This window comes from Ptychodera flava, unplaced genomic scaffold (assembly GCF_041260155.1).
Source record: "Ptychodera flava strain L36383 unplaced genomic scaffold, AS_Pfla_20210202 Scaffold_161__1_contigs__length_66279_pilon, whole genome shotgun sequence".
In the NCBI taxonomy this organism is placed as follows: Eukaryota; Metazoa; Hemichordata; class Enteropneusta; family Ptychoderidae; genus Ptychodera; species Ptychodera flava.
Window position 1 is genome coordinate 1,437 of NW_027248343.1, and position 9,633 is coordinate 11,069.

Sequence of the window (9,633 nt, forward strand, 5' to 3'; positions counted from 1 at the left end):
ATCTGTACTTTCAAAGTCTACCCTGTCGGATATCCTAGTGAGGACCCTGTTATGATACCCATACATACAACAAAACTGTATGTGGTTGTATACTGGTTATAGTGTAACCTTTGACATCTATGTTTTGTTGTGACTTTGAATTTCATTTTGTTGGTTTCACCTTGTTCAACCGTCATGAGATAACCAATGATTATCTCGCAGGGTACACAAGGATTTGAATGGTCTTTCCTCTTGCTGTATTTATGTAAATTGTAGAAATACATGTATTGAAATTTAACTTTTCAAAATTGAGTGTGGGGGTCAGTCAAAATTTCCATGTAAGGGAGGGGGGGGGTTACTCAAATTCATCATGGTTTGGGGGGTACTCAAAATTTAGAGTTTCCGACGAAATTCCTCCAACATCTCCTCTCCGACCTGTACTCCGTAAATAATGACAGCTCCCATGAAATTTGGGCTCCAATAGCTGTAATTTTTGATGAATTTTTCACAATTTCTTTTGATATCAACTCCAGTTTTTTGTTCTTCTTCTGGAAGCTCATTGGGAAACAAAGTGTATCATACATGTGCACATTGCAATGTTATTGACAAGTATATGTAAATCTGGGTCCTGATTGACATGTACACCCTCTGGAGCAGAAAAAGAAGTTATAATGGAATGTTTATAAACAATCATCACAAGTGACAACTAGCTACAGGTCCGTTACTATACTACAGAGATCACCATGATACTGAGGGGAGGCATGAAATAATAATTGTCTTTTCTCAGTGCTCTGAAAGTTGAATTTTTCCTCTCTATGAGCTGGATATATAATTATATAATTATATATCCAGGTATATAATTATATACCTTCAACAGTTCTGTACTAGCTGTATCTGATGATGCTTAGTATTGAGGGTTTTGTCTGTTAAGTTGGCCACTCTTTATCTGTGGTAGGTGCTATGGTTTAGGAGCCTCTGATCCTAACATACACAAATCTGTGTGCTGAGCAGTGTAAGGGTGCACGTCTCTCCACCATACTGACTAATAGGAAATCCTCTACCAATGGAGGTGCAATCCCACTGTCTTCATCTTGAGACAACTGTCCCTGGTGGTTGGTTCCTTTCTTTGAATGGTAAAATGCTGCCTTATAGTCGGTTTTGGATTTATCCTGCTTCCTCTTCTGCATGGATATACACACCTGTTCCCTAACATAGTAATAATAATAAACTCATGGAAGATAATCATGGACAAATCATGGAAGATAATAATTTCTCTTCACAAAAAGTTAGTTTATTTGTGTGTCACATATCCAAGAATTCTTGTGTAAAGGACCAATAAATTTATTTTTCTCTCCGCTATATGCATGTTTCTCTAACCTAGACATCTAAACCATACTTTTTCCTTCTTGCTCATGTCATATGTAATACAATGTAGATTGGCAACAACCAATGTCCTGCACAGTTTAAGAATGAGGATTGCTGTCACATGCATGTTGTGTATAATTCAGGATGAATTAGTGTAAAACTGATGTACCTACATAGTTGCAGCTGGCAATGTCAATTAAAATACAGAAATGTATCACTAATATTTTTGTGAACTGTGATTCTAAATAGTATTCTTGTAATTGTAAACATGCTAGACATGTGTATAGCTATAAAGACAACTAACATAAAACACTTTGTGCAAGTTACAAGATACCAGTTCCAGCACATCTTTGCAACAGCCACTTGTGTATATATACTGTGGTGCAAGGACTAAAATGGAAATTTACCTGTTTTTTGATCATTTCCATTCATCTTTCGTAATAATGTCATGATCCAAGTCCAATCCAAGCCCTCCACTTTGTCTTTAATGCTCTTTGTCAAGGTCAATGGTATTTCTCATCCTTGATATTGCGCAGCATGCACTGCTGATCCTGAATTGTAAACACATAGACTCGTGATTACTTATAACTCTTTAAATAACAATGATAACCGGAATGATTAAAATACATTTGGTGATGGGATGTACTACAATGAATTGCAAACACTCTGTATGTCCTTAACCCTAATGATGATAAGCATTAGACACATGTAAACATTCTAAATCACGTGTGCATACCAGATGTATTCTCTCATTGGAATATACTTCATCATAACAGTTTTATGGATCCTACGAATGAAGCTACATGTATTGAATGTCTAGTCATGTGCATTTATCATATCATCTGCATTTCACTAGGCAATTCATAGAGTGCCAAGTGGCAAGAAAATTTTTTAGCAAATTCAGCTAAATAAGAGAAAAAACTTTACCAAAAATGTGTAAGCAATGATTATCACAACAAAGTTACTGATTAAATAGTATGGTAGAGGTGTAATACATTTGATCTACTCAAGAGGGTATTTTAAAAAAAGGACTACAAATGTGTATGACAACAGCAGTGTTTCCGCTGCCATTCGCAAGAGCGTGAAATGGCAAATGAAATGTCTGCAGATTGGGAAATATTTTTCAACTATCCTTCGCCAAACTGGTCTGTGCTATTTTTCAGGGGGCTGATCGAGAGTGCAGTTAAAGCCGCACTTTTCAATCCCAGGTTCTCGCATTAGTGGAGTTCTTCTCCCAGTCAAACACTTGGCCAGTACGATGTTTGATTTCTATAACATTAATTACACAAACTGATCTCAACCTTTTATCACCTTTTGCTAATCCTGCAAACAGAGTTTATACAAGCGTTTGATTGACGGTCAGTTTAAATCGCCAACAGTCACAACAAACACTCGAATTTCCTAAAAAATTGTCTTCTAGTCGCGTTAGACTTTTAATATAACCACAGAGTCCGATCGGCAGCAACTTCACGCTGACCGCTTGGCAGTCTGTCTGCCTTCTTGTGGCCGGGGAAAACTAAAAAGTGGCATTTTCTGGAGCGTGTAACCTTGTGTTGACTGTTTGGTGTCCACTAACACAATGAACGCTGCTATAGCTTTGCGTCCTTTTAAAGGGAGGCTCCACCTTTAAAAGGCAGAGAGATTTTTCAACATCCTGGGTGGTCATTCTTCCTTGCTTTAGTGTGCAGTCTCAGAAAACTATTATAATCAGTAACTTATGAAGTTATATGCCATGCTTTCAGATGGCTGCATGCAATGACCTTGTTATTTTATGACAAGTGCTTTGTAAACAATGCTTTAACATAGTCAGGAAATACTGATTGCAGTATATTTTCAAAAACTAAGCAGACAACAGCAGCCAATGACAGCAAGGGTGGTGAATAAAATGAAACCAGTGTTTCAAAAACGTCACCGTAGGACACTACTGCAGCAAACTCAGAGGCAGCTATTAATGAGCACAGTGTGGTAAACTGTCAATTGGATGACGTCCTGAGCCAAACTTCATGCAAATGTTATAACCTATGCAAATACAATGACCCAGGCCTATCCACAAAACAATTACTCAGCATCGCAGGTGACTCTGGACTATCCAGAATACACATACAGGTACCTGCTATGGAAGATGACCCAGGCCTATCCTGAATACAATACAGGTACACATTTTTGAAAATGACCTGGGCCTATCCTGAATACGATACAGGTACAGACTGTTTGTATAATGATAGGCCTTAGTCATCTCCCATTTTGTATTCTATATAGGCCAGCTGATTCATCATACATGTACATACTGTGTGCATGTATGTGTATTGGCTTAGGCCATCCTCCATTGCATATATTATGTGTATTGTGGATATATGTCTGTGCCATCTTCCATACCATGTGAATGCATTTGGATTGAGGATAGGCCCGGGTTATCTTCCATACTGTGTACATGTATTTGTGGATATAGGCTGGGGTCACCTCCTGCCATGATGTGTACACGTACTGAGTAACACTGTATTGTGGATAGGCATTGGTCATAATATTTGCATGAAGATATGCCCAGGATGTTGTCCTGTTGAATGTTTACTACGCTGAACAACAAGCAGCACACTGCGACATGCTAAGTCGTGTTCGAGTACAATTAAGCAAAAAAGATAATTGCACAGGTTGTCCGCAGAGTTGCAGGGTAGTAGTAGTTACAAAAAAGAAAGTGTACCAGGAATAGTTTGTTGAATTTCCATGACTAGTGTTTTAATAAGAGAAGAGTCAGCTTTTTTTTTCTGTAAGACATATAAAGTGGCCAGACAGGATATTTTAAAATACATGTATACACCCAGTTTGATTTTGAAACTATTAAGCATTACTGCTTGGAGTACACCTTCTTTAAGTGAACAGTTGGTTTAATAATCAGACTCTGTGATTGGAGAACTGAAAGCACTTGATGATTGAGGCAGAAGCTATGGATCTTTCAAAGGAAACATCTTGAAGTTACCCTGTCAATGATGCAATACTTGTAATACATCTTGATACATTTACAAAAGTGCAAAATTAAGTCACATAAGTGTGTGGCACACAGGAAATAAAATTTGTTGTGAATGTTATTAAGAAAGCAGTTTGTTCCATAAAAAATAGTTGTTTATTTTCATTGCCACTAATTATCAGTCGGTCAGGATGAGTCCTACTTAAATTTTTAAATCACAAATGTCCAATGGACCTGGTAATGTATTACCTTGAATAGAAATGATTATTGGACCAGTTTAATGTCATCTTGCCACTGTAGCAACTGATAGGACCCACCTGAGTATATATATACAACTGTCAGTGGATAAAAATCATAAATGCAATTACATGTAATTTTGATGGCTATAGTTCTGGCTAATCAATTTTGGTCTCAATTAGCCAGAATGGTTTAAGGGAAAATTTACCCAGTGGAAAACATGAACAGTGTAAGTACAAACCTGTGCCACAGCAAGGACCCATTGTCTTAGGAAAATAAATATATTGATGAAAGATTCCCTCAATTCCACAAGTTTTTGCTCTGCATTGATGACAACACCATCATCTCTGTTCAGTGTTGGCTCTCTGCATAGCCACACACTGTGTATATGCTTTGCAATGGAGGATGGTATTGTCACTATGTTGCTTTTCACCTGGTTGTCATTGCCCAGTATGCACTGCCTCAGCAAGGGATCTTGAATCTGATTGGGTGAAAAGAAACATTAACTTGAATCATGCAATGTAAATATTATCTCCTGCAAATTGCTGACATTAGTTTACATCAGTTCATTCTAAAACATGGCTTTTATATGCAAGATAAGACAACTTGAATGTTTATGACTTCTGTAATTTTAATTAAACCTTCCATCACTGTATAACTTTGCCCTAAACCATTGTAATCACTGGTGATTGTGGACCTTTTTAAAGGAAACAGGTACATAATGTAGGTCAAGACGTGTATTCAAGCAAGTAGCAATATCTTTATATATTTATTTCAAAGAAAGACCAACAGGAACAAGTCACATTAACAGGCTCCATAAAATAAACATAATAATATGAATGCATGAAGTACAATAAACAATAAACAACAAACAACAAACTATATGAAACCATTAAAAATGTACAAATTTAAGCATGGCATTCTGACCAAGCATCTGAAACTTTGACAAGATAAAGTGTTGTCAATGGCAGGGTTGGAAATGCACGTCATTTAAAGTAGCCATACATCTTTGAAGAGCCAAGTACCTAAAAACATCGAGTTTTATACTGCGAGTTCTTGTACATGTAGTTTACTGAGAAACATCAAAATTAATATGAAACATGATTGGGACAATCATACATATTATTCACATATTTGTATAAAAATATAAATAATCTCCAATGATAAAGAGGCTAAAGGTTAAAACGCTTGCAGAATTATCCATTATTATTTCAGCTGTAAGGATGCTATGTTTGAAACAGAAGAACTTCATGAATTTCATTTGCACTTGCTCTATTTTGTCCTGTTGAATTTTTGCCAAGGAGATCACACTACAGACGCATATTCTGAAATACTTACATGTATTAAAGTTACGTAGAGAGCATTGAGGGAGTTGATGTTGAAGAAAGTATTACAATTCCGCCAAATAAAACCGAGCATGTGAAAAGCTTAACTGATAACGAACGAGACATGTGCAGGAAATTGAAAATCAAATCTTACCTGATGAAGGATTTTGTCAAAGAGCAGTTATCAATCTTTGATTCTTGTTCCTTCTAAGTTTCACATACATGTACCTCTGAGGCTTTACGACCAGGTTACGCGAGGTATACTAACAGCTGTAGGCAAATGTCAACGAATACAATGAATTAGAATCTTGCAGATAGTCCTATTTCTCACCGTCTGTACAATGGATACTCAACTTTCTAATCATAGAAGCTATGATATATGGGTCAAAAGATCAGTAAAATCATACACTCATTCATTATGTATTACCATGCTATAGACATCTCATTTAATTGGTGGAGCAGAACCATGTGACTGACCACAAATACACAGTATGTAATGGTTTGTTTTGATGTCCATGAATATAAATAATGCTGCTAACATTGTGACTTTTCATCAAAAATGTAAATTGTCAATTGTACAAAGATCATAATCAATCACAAAAACAAAATGAAGCACTTGTGGCCCAAGTTATACATTTTTTTAAAAATCTCCAGATTTGACAAATTTTTAGGGTGGCCATGACTGTGCATTGCTTATTACATGCCTTGATGTGAGTGCAAATCAATGAATTGATTTGAAAAGGAACATCCGGGGAGTTAGGGGGTCGGTGAACGATGTACTGACTGGTTCCATGGTTACCAAGGCCAGTGAAGCCCTACAATGTTTTCGACATCTAAGTAGACCCTGAATGATAGATGTAAAATATACATGTGCACACTTCTATTTTGACCTTCGTTAAAATCCGTTTGATGCTGGTCAATAATGGTAAAACTGTTTGAAAATGTCCAGCATATAACTAAATGTCATACAGCATTTATAACCAGAGGCATGTAATAAAAATATTGTTGCCTGAATACATGGGTTATGTGCCCTCGCAGCAGGAAACGATTTGCCATCCTGGTGTCTGGCAAATTGTCACCTGTTCTCTGGCACATAAACCCATGTATTCAGGCAATATTGCACAAGTTCTGGGGCTCCGTTGTCTTTCACATGGGAAATTTTTGTAAATCTTGATGATTTTCTAGGGTTTGTTGGTAATATCATGGAAATAACAGGCTCTGCCCCGACCATTAACGTTTATCTATAGGCTTTGGCAAGACTGAAAGCCAAAATAGCTTGCTCGCTAAGCCTTGTAAATTCTTGACTTTCCTCTCGCCCTTGGCCATAAATGAATAATAATGGTCAGAGCATCACCCATTATTTCTATAATACATTATCATTAATTAATATTGTTAAAATATCTGTGATAAGGGCATTTATGTACAAGAAATTAAATTTTGGAATTTCACCAAATGCACTACATGGATTATATGTGGCCTCTGTTCATTTACCTGCCAGCCTTTCCCCTGAACCGGAAGTTTACAAGGTCCCGTTCGATTGATTTCCCTGAACGCTACATGTAAACAATAATTGTAGAGCGGACTTTCAGACCTTCAGAATGAAAATGATTATCAAATCTGTGACTCCATGAAAGTTAAATATGCAATAATTTGCAAAGTTAAATATTAACTATGCACACACCGGAGTTTTTATACACCAGTTTAGCATGGAGCCAGAAATGGTATTTGTTCCTAGCTCCATGAGTGTAGGTAAGGAAACTGTGAACACACACTCATGCTTACGATCCATGATACTGTACAGCATGTAAACCATTTTACTTGACAAAAATTTCGTCAGTGCATGCACTGTCCGAACATAAAGCATACGGGCTCGGCACAGCTGCTTCCGATCCCGTGAGAACAAGCTTGATCTCACCATGGAGGTAATCTCTCCTTCTACCTCCATGATCTCACAGTGTGACCTCTATCCGTATGATACCTCCTGGCCGCTGATGCCATATCGTTTTAATCAAACATCTCGGTACAGTACACTGAATCGCCAGCGTATGTAATGCAATGTACGTGTACGTGTTCCACATATGAAAAAATCTAAGACACGAACACGAAAAAGAACGTGTGTGACTAAGCAAGTACACTACGTAGCCCTGCGTACAGGTCTGTATTCCCGGCGTTACGGCCTCCGCCACGCCTGAGACCTGTACGCACGGCGATACTTATACAGTGAATCATCAGGTTACCTCAGCTGACGAAAGGGGTAAAACCCCCAGCTCTGCGTGGCAGCAGGGCAATGTTTTACCGGCGTTATAAGGCGGGAGGCCGTATAACCCCGGTAAAACACAGTCCTGCCACGCACAGCTAATATACCCATGCCGTGAATAACCTGCGGTTTCGTGCAACGTTCACTCTTTCGATCCTCGGCGGTTCTAGCGTATGACCATATGTTGACACAACTGTCACACCACATATGATCGACTATACACCGAAATCAGTGCAATGAATATATCAAATTCAGTCAATTCGAGTATAATATGATCGAGCGTACCTCTGCGTGGCAGGGCTGTGAGTCAGTGTGTTCACCGTCCCTCCACCCACGAGGGACGGTGGTGTGTTGAACACACAGTCGACTCGTGGCACGCACGCACAGCTACTAACATATTTTAATTGGCAGTACAGAAGTACTTACGTGGGAGGATGGACTTCACAACTCGAGCAAATAAGTTATCATCAGAGCTGTTACCCTACAACGGTGAGACTTGGCTTGAGTACGATGTAGCCTATACGGCGCCGCGTTGAGTTAACTTTCGCCGAGGCCAAGGGTTTCATTCTGCATCCACAGTACCGGTCACCTAGCCGTCCGTGTGCGGTCAGCGAAACATAGGTCCGCTTTACACATGTATATCCTTCCATGACAAGCAATCAAGTACGCCATTCTCAGCTTTATTTCGACAATACGTCAACGAAACTGAATGTTCAAATTTTACGGAATGCTTTATACAATACAAACCAACACTTCTAACACATTAAGCTTTTCAATTGTAGTGTTAATTTAGCTTCGCTACACTTCGCGACACTTGTTTCATTTGCATACAACTTTGTATATCGCTTCTTGCACTAGATGTATTACATGCACTCCACACTGGCACAGTGCACTGCACTGAACACGCATGTTCAGCACAAAAATGACCAGCACTTTCACGGTTCATTTGAATTGAAAAACGATGTATTTTCGAAGGAAATGAAAAGTAACTGCATCCCTACCGTCTATATCAAACTTGAAACATCACCTTTAAATATCATGCCATTCAAAAAGTCAACACGGTGAAATGCCAGAGATGAAGAAAACGAAATGTTCATGCATCGACATCAGTATGATCAGCGAGCTGCATGCCATGGTATCAGCTGATCAATACGATCATTATTATGTCGCTAGTAGTACATCATTCATTGCAAACGATATAAACAGAGTTCAACATTGTTATTCAAATGTTTATATTTCAATAATAATTGTGTCTATGAATTTAATTTTCGATGGCTTCTTGAGAAGAGCTATTGTATTTCGGCGAACGACAGAACTTGACGTAAACGGGTGCTTGAAAGGTACAGTTGACAAACATACTGGAGGGTTTCGGTACCGTCGCGATATCGAGAACAAGGCAAGGTAAAATCACAGACATGGAGAAAAAACGATGAATGAAAGTTGTCTCCGATTACAGTCAGTGCATCAGAATTAGGTGGCCGAGATGTTAGATCAACGGAGAGTCCACG

The 9,633-nt window shown here is 38.3% G+C and overlaps 1 long non-coding RNA gene across 1 annotated transcript; it reads right to left on the minus strand.

Annotated features, from left to right (window-relative positions):
* Positions 1 to 457: 457 nt before the first annotated feature.
* On the minus strand, positions 458 to 8,734 carry LOC139126914 (uncharacterized). The gene is made up of 5 exons (XR_011550867.1): positions 8,552 to 8,734; positions 6,023 to 6,138; positions 4,785 to 5,024; positions 1,752 to 1,895; positions 458 to 1,185 (listed from the first exon to the last, which is right to left on the minus strand). It is a non-coding gene; the product is annotated as an uncharacterized lncRNA (long non-coding RNA).
* Between the last annotated feature and the right edge of the window lie 899 nt (positions 8,735 to 9,633).